The following is a 15,907-nucleotide window of genomic DNA, read 5'->3' on the forward strand; positions in this document are numbered from 1 at the left end:
CCAGTGTTCTTTTTTACTTCAATTGCTCTTTTTCACTCTAATTATTATTCTTGTTATTTTTGTGTGTGTGCTAATGAAGGTGTCAGGGATTGATTTAGGTGATGAATGTACAACTATGTAATGGTACTGTAAACAATCGAAAGTACAATTTGTTTTGTATGACTGCGTGGTATGTGAATATATCTCAATAAAATGATGATTTAAAAAAAAAAAAAAAAAAAAAAAAAAAAAAGAATGCATTAAAGAATACAGCTTTCTCTGGGGGACAGAAATATACAAACCAGCACAGTCCCCTATGCCTGAAGTGTCCTTCCTTGCTTTGTTGGAGATAACGCTGCATATTCACCACTCGCTCCAGTCCACCGCCCACACCCCTACCCCAGGGCACACAGGAGGACCCCATGCCAAGTCCACACTATCTAGGCAGCACCGTATGATATCTCTGACCAAGGGGGTGCAGGCAGAAATGAATGGCCTGGCCTGGGACACAGCTCCGCGGCCATTCTCCCCACCAGCCCATCCCAGGCCCACATGGACACAGCGTGCAGAGCAGGTGTCGTGCCAGGGTGGTAAGAAGGACTCTGGCTCCTCGATGGCATCGAGAGGATGTCCCTGCCCCAGCCCACCAGCCAGCTTCTTGGGAGGGTGATGTGTGTGGCTTACACTTCTCTTGTGTCAGGCTCCATTTGTTGCCACAGCCTAGCTTGCCCCACCCTCACCAACCCACCCATTTTCTTCATCTTCCCTTTGCAACTCCCCGGGAAATTACAACGTTCCCTTTGGGACACCTCCCCAACCCCTCCAGGTCTTTCGTGCGTCTCTCCCTGGCTCCTCTTCACTCGTGAAGTATTTTAAAATAGTATTTCACACATTGTATAGTGATTTTTTTATGTCTGTCTCCTCCCTTAGAATGCAAAACCCCCAAGTGGCAGGGGATGTGTTGTCTTCAGTTCTGTGGCTCCAGATCTCCAGTTTTTAACCCATGGCTTGCCACAGCTTGGGTGCTGGGTACGGGGAAGGGAGAGGGAGATGGGTTTATGTTATTGTTTTCTAATTTGTCCAGCAGCTCCTGCTCTTCTCGCAAGAGCAGCTCCTTTCCCGTGTTTGGTGTGCCTCCCCGACCCTGGTGCCCTCTGGTGGGACTGCGGATTACCGTGCGTCACCGCCCCACCCCGTCCCCCATGAACGCGTGCACGGGGGTCCCCAGCAGGGACAATGAGGAGGCCGTGTTCTTCTGAGGCGCGCAACCCAAGGGGAGCCCATTGGAAGCCTTTCCTAGAATCTTCCATACTGTCCCCCATTGGGCACACTGGAGATTCAGGTATTGCTTTCTCTTATGTTGGGCAGGTATATTTTTTTCCCTCTCTGATCTGTATGGTTGAGACCCTGGTGCTATTGGCAGCTGCATCCCCAGCTGAAGGAAGAGCTTAGCAATTAGGTTGGATCCCAGAGAGAAGCAAAGACGATGGTGGCGAGACAGCATCCCCTCAGCACTGTTTAACCCTGGACCCTCCCTCCACCTGCCGCTCTCACCACACTGATAAATCATCCGATGGTCACAGAACCAAACAACACTTCAGTTTTGCCCAGTGGTCAAAAATGAGTGTTACGCACCTGCTGAGTGGAGATGCCCAAGGTAATTTGTGTTGCGGCATGTTGCATTTCTTCCGTATTCACCTCAAAATTTTCTATAGAAATATGCAACACATATATACATGTAATGTATGTACATTATCTATGCGTTCTACATTTGTATTTTTAACCAGCCTCAACCCTTTATAAAAATGATGTGAGATTTTTCAGAACTGTGATATACTAGCACATAAGAAAATTAACAGATGAGAAAAATCACAGCATTTGCTCAGTATATCAAATTATATCCTTTGCAGTCATCAGATCCATGTTTCAATAAAGCACATGCAAAAATGTTTTTGTAACATCATTTACAGTGTGTAATGTGCATAGTTTACAATTCAACTAATTCTTAACACGAGTGTATAGTTTTTAGAGATTTCAAGCCTCTTCAGTTCAAGTCTGACTCGTGAGAGTCTGCATTGCTTTCTTTCATTCTTCAGCTTCACAAGCCATGTAGGCAGAAGACTGCCCATTTCTGTACAAGAAGTGAGAATTACAGAAGCCTTCCAAAGTGTAACAGTGTATTTATATCCATTTTAAAAGAAAGCTTTAGAGTCATGCAAATGTCATATTGCCTCATCTTGAGTCAAGTAACAGAATCTGAATGGTGAAGTTATTCAAATGTGTGAGATATATTTATAACATTTTCAGAAATGAATGGTAAAAACAAAAAAAAGAAATTAAATTTCACCCAATCTCAGCAAGGATTTGTTTGTTCTAAGCATTTGCAATGGTTTCAGCAATAAGTCATTCCAAAATGGATTTCTAAATTCTCCAAGGCCACCCAACTGATTAGAAATGCTCATTTCTACAACACCGACTTCTAGGTGCCAAGTACTCATGCAGAAAAATGCAACTGCTTTATAATATGTCAGCATCATACTTCTTTAGTAAGAATCTGTTGTGGAAATTTACCCATACAATTATTTGGGCTAAAAAAGAAAGGTATTTTCTCTGACCAAAAAAGAGAAGAAAGTACAATAAATGTATCAATGGTGATAATAATAATACCGACATTTCTAAGAGTCTACTAAATTTCAGTCTGGAGAAGAAAAAAGAAAATCATGAGAGGCCAGCCACCATTTCACCTGGCAGTTATTTCATCATCATGAAAACACAAATTCCATAAAAATTTGCATTATGTAAAACGAGGCTTTCCCTCATTTTAGGAAAACCAGTTTTGGCCTAGAATAATTAAAAAAATATTGGGATTATAGAACTAGGACCATGGGTGCCCTTGACGAGTTCTTAGGATAAACACAGTGCAAGTGCAATTGTGGTGATGACCACACAATTATGTGATGATACTGTGAGCCACTGATTGTATATTTTAGACGGATTGTATAATGTGTGAATATATCTCAGTAAAATTGCATTTAACAGAAGTTAAGTACACAGAAAATGAAAGAAAAAAATGGTGCTGGTTCAACGAGGGCTTGAATGTGCTGAAATACTACACAGCTCTGCACACATGCTTGCTCAGGGGGCCCACATATGGGTTAGGTTCTTCAATTAATAAACTAATTAATTTAAAATTTAAAATTGATTCCAGCTATTAAACAATTCAGTAGCCACTTACTAAGCACTCACTTGGTGACAGATAACAGCTAAAAATTATTAAGAATGTCCCATTGCTGAGTGCTGTTCCAAGGGCTTTATATATATTAACTTGTTTATTCTTCGGAACAGCCCTAGGCAGGTAGATAGGTAACGGTGACCTCTGCCATTTGGCAGCTCACGGTTGGGGGGCGGGGTGACTAATAAGTGCACACCAATACCTGTTGCATACAGCAGTGACACATGGCCTAAGACAGGACAGAGAAGGGGCTTTGGTGGAGATACCCGTCTCCAGCAGGGGAGCCAAGGAGGCCTTCAAAGAGGAGCAGGTTCACTTTGGGCTCTGAGGGGGCGTAGGAGTGCTGTGGGTAAACATATGCAAGCATGTCTTCCACGGGGCCCCAATAACACATGCAAAGGCAGGGAGGCCAGAGGGGTGCAGCTAGGGCTGAGCCCTGCAAGGCGTTATAAAGACACATTTTAAGAACGAGGGCTCCCGAACAGCACAGACCTGGGTCCTAGCCCTGAACTGGCATATATTAGCTTTCTGACTTTGGAGAAAAGACTTAACCTCTCTCAGCCTCAGTTTCCACCAAATGCAAAATGGCAGTGATGGTTGTCTAATCTACTCCATCCGTTGTGAGTTCCCGGCTCAATTCCCAAGGGCTCACCCTGCTGCTATTCCAGCTATCTCTGCAAATTCTCAGAACAGTAGCCCTGTGTGCCAGTTTGAATGTTTTATGTCCCCCAAAACACCATTATCTTTGATGCAATCTTGTCTGGACAGATGTAGTAGTGTTGATTAGATTGTAATTCTTTGAGTGTTTCCATGGAGATGTGCCCCACCCAACTGTACGTGATAACTCTGATTGGATAATTTCCATGGAGGTGTGGCCCTGCCCATTCAGAGTGGGCCTCAATTAGTTCACTGGGGCACTATATAAGCTCAGACAGAGGGAGCGAGCTTGCTACAGCCAAGAGGGACACTTTGAAGAAAGCACAGAAGCTGAGAGACAGTTTGAAGATGGCTGTTGAAAGCAGACTCTTGCTCCGGAGAAGCTGAGAGAGGACAAACACCCCAAGAGCAACTGAGAGTGACATTTTGAAGAGGAGCTGCAGCCTAGAGAGGAACGTCCTGGGAGAAAGCCATTTTGAAACCAGAACTCCGGAGCAGACGCCAGCCACATGCCTTCCCAGCTAACAGAGGTTTTCCAGACACCATTGGCCATCCTCCAGTGAAGGTACCCGATTGCTGATGTGTTACCTTGGACATTTATGGCCTTAAGACTGTAACTGTGTAACCAAATAAACCCCCTTTATAAAAGCCAACCCATCTCTGGTGTTTTGCATTCTGGTAGCATTAGCAAACTGGAACACCCTGTTTGCTAACCTCTTAACCCTGCTGAAATGGATGCAGATATACTATTTTCCTATAAATTACTCTAGCTTTACTCAAGGAACTAAAAGGGGGGAAAACAACACAAAAAGGCTAGATGGTGTTTGTCATCGAGAAGCCATTTATCCCGCCTTCCATTCTTGGTGAGGCTTCTGGGCAGAGAGAGACAAGCATGGGATTTGGAAGGCTTACATCCCAGCTGTGCCACTTGCCAGCATGTGCCACTAAATGTACTGAAGTCTCGCTTTTCTCATCTCCAGAATGAGACAAGCATCTGCCCAGCCTCCCTCCTGGGACTGGGGTGGGGAGCCGGAGTGGTAGTCAATATGAAAATGCTTTATAATCTTTAAACTACTGGTCACAGGTCAAGTGCTATGTGGTGTGCGTGTGTGTGTGTGTGTGTGTGTGTGTGTGTGTGTGTGTGTGTCCCTGGAGCAAGTTGGTTCCTGAGATTCAAGACTTCTAAATATAAATGCTGCTATGGGAATGGAGAAAAACAAGGAAAATTTATTTTGGTTAGGGAAAAAAAAAGCCACTGTAATAAGTAAACCACCAAACTGTTAAACATACGATACAAAGGAGAAAGAAGGGAGAAAGGAAGGAACAAAAGAACAAAGGAAGGAAAAATTGTGCATTTCTATCTTCAGGCCTGAATATTGATTGGAGTCAGCAGAGCAGGAAATAAAGACAGACTTGCAAGTCTCGTGGAGATTTTTCATACCTCCCCAGCACAGGTGCTGGCAGGATGGGGATTTCATAGACGTGCATGCACTTACAGGCAGGCGTGCGCATGCAAGAAAGAGAGAGCTGCACACTGAGCGAGGGGTGAGGTGGGGTGGGTTGGGGGGACTGAGCTGCCCCAGGGATCTCTGTAGAATCAGGCTGCCTTTTGGGGTTGCACTTACAAAGTGGCCCGGCCCCGGCCCCACTGCCCATGGGGGCCTCACTGGGCCGGATGGGTGGCTGGGGACCGGGCCTGGCCTCCTTCCTAGCCTCCTTCCGCAAGGCTGGCCTGCAGAGAGTGAGCCCAGAGCAAGGCAGCTCTGGGACCCAGCCTGTCTGCCGAGGACCTGCCGGTGGAGCTCAATAAACAGCATGGAAGGCTCCTCCAAGCCTCAACCCAGGCCCCTGCTGGGCACTGAGCACAGAGATAAACAGACCCTGGCATCTGTTTTCTGCTTCCAAGGAACTTCTGCTTCAGGAAAGGAGGCCAGGAAGGGAGCAGAAATGGGGCTGCAGCCTGGTGAGTATGTGAGAGAGGGTGTGGGGCCCAGGGTGCCTGGCCCAGCCTGCAGCGGGTGTGGGGTGAGGAGCAAGGGAAGATTTAGTCCAGGCGGGCTTCATGGAGGAGGCAATGCCCTTGTTTGGCTCCCACTGGATCCCCAGCTTATGCACGGAGCTTGGCAGGTGGTAGGTTCCCAGTAAATATCTCCTCCAGGAGTGACTTGAAGGACAAGAGGGAGCTGGCTCAATGAAGATTGGTGAGCAGAAGATTCTAGAGGCCAGGGCAGGGCGTGCAAAGGAAAGAGGGTCACGGAGGCCTGGGATATGTGGAGACCCTCCGTTGCCACTGTGGTTGGAACAATGAGAAGGTGGAGGCAGCAAGACCTGGGGGGCTGAGGGGGCTGGGCTGGCTGCAAAGCCGGTGACCTCAGCAGCTTCATTAACGGGAGCTGCGGGAGGGGTTTAAGCAGTCGGTGACACGGCCAGAGGCGCCATTTGGAAGGCTGCAGGAGCTGAGAGCAGGGAGCTGAGGGTGGCTGGGGAGGGAAGAGAGAGCTTCCAGAAGCCCTTGTCCTGGCTCTGCTCCCTTGGCGATGTTGTCCCCAGCCCCTGGGAGCCGGTTGGATGGGAGAATCTCAGGCCCCAGCCCGGGCAGATGCCTGGGACTCTGCATTTTGGGAGAGACTCACCAGCCTCTCTGGCTTCCTCAGTGTGCTGAGCCCAGAGAAGCAGGGATCCTGGAATCCTGACTGCAGGAGATCTGTTGTGGGAGGGGCGGGGAGTCCTGCTGGGAGCAGCCGCTGGGTGCCCCCCACCGCCAGTCCCTGGGACCAGCCTCGCTGGCTTCCGTGGACTCAGCCCCGCTCTTCAGGGACTCGGAAAATCAGCTGGAGAAGACTTAGTCCCAAGGCCGCACTCGGAGGGGGCTGTCTGTGAATTCCAGCGACCCCAGCCCCGGGAGGACCCCTGTGAGTGCTGAGCAAATAAACGGGCGCCAAGCGTTTGGGGCAATGCGGGCGCCCAGGAAACCTCCCTCCCACGGGCTCAGAGTGCATTTTAGCACGATTCCATTCGCAGGTGACTCGGGAGCACCCTGAAGTCTGGGAGGTTTCTATGGCCTAGAGAGAGCTCACCCGCGGCACCCCGAAGGCTCCTCTCCAGCCCCTGGGTGTGGGTGCTGGTCCCCCCACCATTCCCCGACCCCACCCCCCACTCCCCCCCACTTTCCCTCCCAGCTCCACCACTTGCTACTGAGACGAGCTTGAACAAATTACTAACCTTCCCGGTGGCCGTAGCTGCCTGCACGAAAGAATGGGGCGCTGTTAATATGAGCTCCTGGGAGGGCCGTGAGGTCTGATGTTGGCCAATCTCCTGAGCCTGGATGGGGCGCACAGAGGTCTTTGTTGGATATGAGATATTATTATTTTATTATCATCATTTTATAGCAAGGCAACTGGTTTACAGAGAATTTAAGTTTCTAGACCAAGCTTGTAGCTTGTCATGTGGCAGTTAGGACATGTGCTGGAGTCCAGGAGAGCCCAAAACTTGGGTGGTCTCTGCGAGACCCTGTTTTCTCCAGAAAGTGCCAACGCCACGTCGGGTCGTGCACAGCATGGGGGTCCCACGTGATCCGCCGCCCTGGCCAGGCACCAGCAGGTCGAGCCTAGCAGGATGGAAAACGGGGTGGGTGCAGAACGCTGGCACCCGGGATTTAGGGCCTGCGTCCACCCCCCGACAGTCCGACCCCCTGAGGATGGGAGGGGGCACCACCCCAGCTGCCCGGGAGAGAAACCACACCCTCGCGGAAATCTAGCAGCGATCCTAAGGGGCCCTGTCGGTTTGTGATTTGCACCCCGAGCCCCACTTGTAAAATGAACCGGTTCCCTCCTGCCCCGCCCCCAACCCCGCATGTAGAGTGAACTTTTCCTTCTTGAGGTCTCAGTGCGGCTCTCCTTTCCCCGGGGAAGTTGCCCTGTCACCTCTCTCATACAACGAGCTACTTCTCCTCCTTGGAAACAATCCTGGGTTCCTCATGGAAGATGATGGTTTATGCTCTCAGATGAAAAAAGAGGTCCCTGGCAAATAGCAACCGTTCCCTTAAACGATGAGTCACTCTTGCTTCCATGCAACTGGACGGGTGACTTGGAGCTGCTTCCAGCCATCAGATGTTCACAGCAGAGGCCGGCCCCTTTAAGAACAGCAGACAACAGTAAAAAGTCTGACAACTGAGCCTCTCCTGAAAGTGATAAAACTACAATGAAGAGATAAGGAGGGTTCAATCTAATCTCACCTGGGAGGCAAACCATCTGCAGTGCATCTTTGTCAGATCTGCTAGTGACAAAGATAGCATCGAAATCGCATAGAACAATATCAGGGGGAACAGGGTGAGCCTCTGTCGCCAAAGGGTTTACATGACGGTGAGACCTTTGATTTACTGAAAAAGATCAGGAAAATAACTCCCAGTGTTCCAGGCAGTCTTTCAAGGGGGAAAAATAGACCATTTCTGAATAACAATTGCACACTCCTCACCCAGACATTCGAAGATACTTTTTACACGGGGAGGCCGAACAATAGCAGGCCTGCTCGGTGAGCGACGGTGAGCGACGTGAGGACAGAGTGCGGCTCACTCATGCCCCGTATCATTTTGGCCATCTGCAACCCAGTTCTTACAGCGCTTTGATCTGCATGGCATCCTTTCAATGCCTCACGCACCAGCTACGGACAAGGGATACCGTGCCATGAGCCCGGAGAATAAGAACCAACATGAAGTTACGCTGTTCTCTGGCACGTCTGTGCTCTAGTGTGAAGACTGGTGCAGGTATATGTATTGCCAATGCTGAAATGGGACACAGCCTCTCAGCTTGCAGCTGAGGACTGAGGCTGTTCTGTTCCCTACCTTCTGATCGGAGGTGCCAGCCATCTCTAAAGAAGGTGCTAAGAAGTCTCCAAAACCCACCTGCACCTGTTATCCATCTCTAGCTAGACAATGGAGGATGGTGGTCCATTTCAAAGATCATTTTGAGAAAAGTGTTTGGAGCTTGTGTTTCCGCCACTGGGAGGAGGAGACGGACATGTCTTCTGTCAGCCTAGACCGAGAACAGCTAGGGGAGAAAAGTTCTATCCAGGAAGAAGTCATTCAGAGGGCCACAAGTAAAAGACTTTCATCAGACATCTGCACACCTGATTTGGGAGTACTTAGAGTGCACAAGCAAGAGCGAGAGAGAGAAAGTTAAGTCTTTGGAGTTCAGCAGATCTGGAGATCTGGATAAAAAGCTTGGCTCCTTCAAAGAAGACCTGTGCAGCCACAGGTAAGTTACTTCCTCTCTCTTTCTTACTCTCTAGAGAGAGTAACAATACCTGAAATGCAGTGCTGTGGCAACGGTGAGCTATCACCTTTGGAAATACCTAGCAGAGACCTGGAACGTAGCAGGTGCACTGGAGAGAGTGTGCCTCATCTCCTTGACCTGCCAAGTCTGTGTCTCGGGGCCGACAGGTAACATTGAAATGCCATAGTTTCCCCCCTCTTGGGTTCATTTTGCACCTACTGCCAGATCCATTTTGTAATTCCCTTGCTGAAGAGCCCATGCTCCCTCTTCCTGCCTCAGGCAAAAGCCCCAGCCTGATGTGCCAAGCACTCCTTGAACCCACCAGTCTTGTGTCCTCATTCTGTCTTTTCTCAATTGTCTAGCAAGCTAATTTGATTTTCCATATCCAGTTATGTTTTGTCCCTCTCTGAATTCCACCCAAGTGTGACTCATGCTTGGAATAAATTGTGCTCACATTCATGGGGATTTGCCCCTCAGTTTCTCCTGACTCACACAGAACTAAATAGCCGAGCCCAGACCCCATCCTAACTCCAGCAGGGAAGGTGGCTCACCTCTCTGTGGAGTTCTGAGAGGCCGCCAGGACTGAGCCTGGGAGAAGGAGGACAAGACTCAACCTCCCCACCAATTCCCCAGGGCCCGACTGGGCAGAAAAACCAAGCGAATTTCCATGAAATCACTCCTCTCCTGTGAGCCGGCTGGGATCTATTTAAAGCAAGTTGCCAAGTGATGGGAGCCTCCTGAAAAGCACATTTTCCCAATCCCCTGCTTTGCAAACCATTCTTACCAGGCAGAGAAGCAGGCCAGTGGGGCTCCATCTTGCTCTTAGCAGAGGGGATTCAGCAGGGTGAGGGAGGGTGGGAACACTCACATGTGAAGGCTTTTCCTTGACTGCAAGTGAATATTCCATCCTCTTTGGCTCCGTGAGGGAGTAGCAGGTGTGAATGTTTTTTACTCAGCACCTCCTTGCTTGGCAGGAGCAGACCTCGGATTCCTGAGGTGCAGCAGGGTGGCGGACATTGCCAAGGGTGACGTCTGCTTTCTCAGTCCCAGCTCCTGAGAACCAGGGATGCCTGAGTCCAGCTGGGCTCTCCCTGTTTTATCCCCATGTGGGGCCCAAGCAAGCATCTGTTTAACGACAGATACTCTGGATGAGGATAAGTCCATCCGTTCATTGTCAGCCCTAGAGTGGCCAAACGATCTGAATGGATTTGAACTGATTCTCCAGCTACATCTACCTGTGAATCACACTCACCTCTGAGCACCCCCAGATGATGACCTTGAGCCAGCGTGGGCTTCGATCCAGCCGTCCTGCCCCGGCCGTCACTGTCCACCCCACACAGCCAGGGCTTTGAGAAAGCTGAATGGATGCCACGTTCGCTCATGCCCCCATCCTTTTGCTCTGTGTCTGCTCCAAGTTCAATGTTCTCTCCCCCAGGTGTCTGCCTAGAGAAACCCTATTCATCTCTCAAGACTGAACTCAAGCACCAGGTCTTCTGAGAGGCCTTCCCTCACCTCTTCAGGCTGAGCTTGTCTCACCTACCGTCCTCCTACGAGCACCTACACAGCTCACCTGAGATGGCCGTCCCCTGACCACACCTGGGGCTTCTCCGTCCTTACCTCCCCAGCCTAGAACAGGGCTGGGACCCACTGGGGACTGATCAGGCCCTCAAACAAAAATGCACGTTGAAAAAGTGAAATGAAGCCAAAAAGGTTAATTAACTCCCATCCCAGGAAGGTTCCCTTCCTTTCTTCCTTTAAGCCAGTTATGATGTTGACATGTCCTGGGAGAACTCACCCGGTCTAGACTTCTGACTTCCTGACACACAAGCAGGTATGTGGGTGTTCTTTCATCAATAGCAGTAACCCTCCAACAACCACACAGGGGTACCGCTGCTGTCGTCACAAATGTCAGGTGAATCATATCCATTGTTTCATTGTGTTTCCCCGTAAGATTGCAAATAGATACTATCCCCGATTACTTTTGATGAAATTGAAGCTCAGAGTGTGACTTGCCAAGATTACAGAGCTGGCAAAAGGAGGACCCAGATTTAAAACCCAAATCTTTCTGATTCCAAATTGCCAGCTATTACTACCACGGTAGTTCATTTCCAACAGCCCCATGGACTTCTACTCCATAGCTCTTATTGATGCTACAGTTCACAGCGAACTGTGATTTAAAGAATAAGTCCGTCTTTCCTTCTGAACTGTGAGCCCCAAGAGAGTAGGGTCTTTGCCTTCTTGTTCACCGTCTTATCCTGACTGCCTAACACAGTGCTCACCCCTGCTAGGACCTTGGCAAATATTTGTTGAATAAATAAACAAGCCAGTGATTGAGTGAGTGAACGCTTTGACATGGCAGAATTCCAGCTGGCACTCCATTAACAGACCCCACAATTTCCAATTCCAGTATGTAAAGAATTACATACTTGAGAAATTGTGATAAGGGAGGTCTATTTAATAGGATGAAAAGGAAGCCTTCTCAGCAGGTAAATTCTGAACAGAGACTGGAATTAAATGAGCAAGTGAATCATGAGGAAAGCATTCTGGGGAGAATAAATGCACAGAGTAAAGGTCTTAAAGAGGGTCGGGGCACCCGAGAGGCAGTGAGGTGTCTGTGATTCGGAACTGGAGTGAGAAGGTTAAGAACAGGAAAACATGGGATCCAAGAAGCAATCAAGACAAGAGCATATATCTCTTTAAGGGAATGTGATTTTTTTCCTAAATGTGATGGGAAGTCTTTGGAGAGTATTGAGCAAAGGAAAGACATGTTCTGATTTTTTTTTCATCTTTAAAGAACCACATTCCATGAAAAATAGAGGGTGGGGGGTGTTTTAGTGTCCTGGACTGCTCAAAGCAAATACCATGAGATAGGTTGGCTTAAACAAGGGGAATTTGTGCACTCATCGTTTGTGGATGGGAAGAAGTCCAAATCAAGGCGTCATCGAGGCGATGCTTGCTCCCCAAGCCTGTGAGTGCTGGCCGTCCCTGGTCATCAGTTTGTCACATGGCGGCATCTCCTGCATTCTCCCTTCTCTCCTAGGTTTCATTGATTTAAGCTTCTTGATTCTGTGGCTTTCTCTATGTGTCTGAACTTTATTCTCTTACAAAGGACTCCAGAAGGACTGAGACCCATCCTGATTGAGGAGGTGGGCCATACCTTAACTGAAGTAGCCTCATCAAAAGGTCCTGTTTACAAAGGATCCACACCCTCAGGAATGGGTTAAATCCAAGAGATGTCTTTCTGGGGTACATATGGTTCCAAACAACATGAAGCATGAAGACCAATCAGGAAGCTCTTGCACTAGCTCAGGAAAGAGATGGTTATGACTTAGACAGGACTGGACCCTTCGGAAGAGTGTGCTTGGGCATATATTACACTTAAGGCTAATAGAATTTGATGATGGATTTAATACATAGATACAGAAGAAGAGAAAAGCAAAGGAAGTCCCTAAGGATGGGGTCCCAGGTGACAGAATGAAGGGAGAATCAATTTACCTTTGGGAACAGAGAGAGAGAAGCAAGCTTGGGAGTGGTGGGTGGAGAGGCAATCAGGAGTCCTTTCTTGAATGTCCAGTAGAAATCATGTCACTCCTCCAGTGGCATCCCATCTCCCTCACAATAAAGGCACATTCCTTACAGTGACTGTTCTAGTTTGCTAATGCTGCGGAATGCAAAACACCAGAGATGGATCGGCTTTTATAAAAAGGGGGTTTATTTGGCTACACAGTTACAGTCTTAAGGCCATAAAGTGTCCAAGGTAACACATCAGCAATCGGGTACCTTCACTGGAGGATGGCCAGTGGTGTCTGGAAAACCTCTGTTAGCTGGGAAGTCACGTGGCTGGCGTCTGCTCCAAAGTTCTGGATTCAAAATGGCTTTCTCCCAGGACATTCCTCTCTAGCAAACTTGCTCCTCTTCAAAATGTGACTCACAGCTGCACTGAGTTCCATCTCCCTGAGTCAGCACGTTTATATGGCTCCACTGATCAAGGCCCACCCTGAATGGGCGGGGCCACGCCTCCATGGAAATATCCCATCAGTTATCATCTACAGTTGGGTGGGGCACATCTCCAGGCAAGCAACCTAATCCAAATGTTCCAACTTAATCCCCACTATTATGTCTGCCCCACAAGATTGCATCAAAGAATATGGCTTTTTCTGGGGGACATAATACATTCAAACCGGCACAGTGACCTAAAACTCCTACATGACCTCCTTAACTACTGCTTTCCCCTCTCTCACCCTACCCCAGACACTCCCCTTCCCACTGCTGCTGAAACATGCCAGGCAGGCCACCAGCTTGGCGCCTTTGAACTTCCTGAACCTTCTGTCTAGAATGGACTTCTGACATTCCAAGGAATTTTCAGTTCCTTCAGATGCTAGATCCTCTCAGTGAGATCTCCCCAGTCATCTCACCTAAAATTATAACCCTTTCCCCATCAATAAACACTTTTCTTCTTTCCTTATTTTTATATTAGCAATTATTTCCATCTATACAGGTTTGAAACTGTTATGGAAACTAAGAAGAGCCATGATCCTTTAATCCAGTCTTGTTGGGTGGGAATTTTTGATTGGCTGTTTCCATGGAGATGTGACCCACCCAACTGTGGGTGAGACCTTTTATTAGATTATTTCCATGGAGGTGTGTATTTTGGGTAATGGCAGCATTAGCAAACTGGAACACCACCTAATACTTTTCATTTTTAATAGCCTGGTTCCCTCACTATAGTGCAAGGTCCGTGAGGACAGGAGTTTCTTTTTCTCTTTTGTTCATATTCTTTCCTAGTTCCTCACAGAATATGTGGTATATCATAGGTTTTTAATAAATATCTGTGGGAGAAAGTAAGAAAGGAAGGGAAGAAGGGGAGAGGGAGGGAGGAAATAAGAAAGAGGAGAGGGAGGGAGGGAGGGGGAAAAAGAAAGAATGGAGGAGTGAGGGAGGAATAAGGGAAGGAGGGAAGGAGGGAAGGGATACATTTAAATAGAAATATTAAGTAGGCATTTTATATATGAGTTTACTACAGTGCAAAGAAGAAGTTGGGGTTTGGCATAAGAGGAAACCTGTTGTTTTTCTTTCACATTTATATTTTATCCAGTCCCCTTACTGAGCTCTTATTATTAAAATATATTTCAGTTTTTTGATGGTGTTTTTACTGTCATTTTGTTTAGCACTTCCACACAGACAAACACATAGCCTGCAAAAAGGAACAGTTTTGTTTCTTCCTTCCTGTGTATTACTTTTTTTCTTGTCTTATTGCATTGGATAAGACATAAAGAAAAAATGTCAAATAGCAGCACATCTGCTGCATATATATCCTGTCCCATCAAATATCCTAAATTTTCAGCATTAGATAGGTTGTGTACCATGATTTCTTGTAGAAAACCAAATTGTGCCATTGTATTCCTTACTTTAGACAGTGAAATTGGTTAGAAAGTTTGTTGTTCGTATTATGATTGTTGTTGTTTCCAAACACAAAGCAACATGGCCAGAGAATATTTTGCCATAACTATTTGCTGCTTTATAATATTGACTTGCAAAATATCTAAGAATTTCCTGGTGGTAGTGGACTTACATAACCAGCAGATGACTTTGAAATAACTTCCCTGCTTGAAGGCTTTTGAGTTCATATTTTTATCCTATAAATCATTTGTCATTAAAAATGTTTTCTATTTTTAAAATCATAATCAATTCTAAATGTGAAAACTTCTGCTAATGGGAAACTGACAGCTTTCTAAAGCAGCTATTTTGTGGATGTATAAATTCTTTATTTTGTAACACTCTTCCTTAGAGTGAGGAAAAATATTATTCCATTTGATTTCCATTCCTCTGGAGCTTTTGTGCACCCTAACAAATCTCTGCTCTTCAAAACACCACCCAGGTTTTTCTCTCTTTTTATCTCTTGGTTAACCTTCCTCAGTTCTTCATGTCTTCATGGTTTCTAGTCTCCTAATTAGACATGTTTATTGATTCTGGCTAGAAGAGGTAAAATTGTCAACTCTCCTCTGTAATCAGGTAGGCCACGTTCCACCCCATAGATAAGTTGATTTCCAATGTCTCTGGAAAACAAATTCCTCAAATAGCTAAGTGGGGAGAAAACACAGCAAAAATCCAGAGAAAGATGAAAGAAAACCCAAGGGACAAGAAGCAAGAAGTCTGCTGAGGACAGACTCCAAGGTGGGATTTGACATGCAAGAGACAAGCCCGTGAAGGATGAAGGGGAGGAAGCTGGCAAAGGCGAGGGGAATCTAATAAAGTGGAAAGAATCAATCGCAGAAGGAATCACAAATATGTGTATTTTTTATCAATTTATATTCTTTAAGGGTGACTTTGTGTTTATACATTTATAGAAATGTTTGTACTCTTACAAAAAGAGCATTTTGGGCATATTCTTGTTTGCCAGTACTAATGTTAGAAAACTCAGTCGGCATATTTAGATTCTCCCATAGAGTTCCTCCCTGCAAGAGCAGATACTGGCCAACCGAGGAACCAAAACAGCTCAGCAGGAGCTGGGAGAACGGCCCATGATACCCGCTTCTTCTCTGTGGAGAACAGAATTGTATTTGCATTTTAAAGAAACTTCCTTCCAAAGACCTTAGTATCTCTTTCAAGTGAGAATCCACTGAATCTTCCTCAAGCATTGGGGGGTGGAGGTGGACAGAATATCTATTACCAGTCTTATTCCATTTGTGCAAGGAGCAACAAAGGCAGTGTGGGTTGAAGGGAAGTGGGTGTCATTGGTGGCTGTGGGACCCACCGGGGAACAGACATA

This window comes from Choloepus didactylus, chromosome 8 (assembly GCF_015220235.1).
Source record: "Choloepus didactylus isolate mChoDid1 chromosome 8, mChoDid1.pri, whole genome shotgun sequence".
NCBI lineage: Eukaryota > Metazoa > Chordata > Mammalia > Pilosa > Megalonychidae > Choloepus > Choloepus didactylus.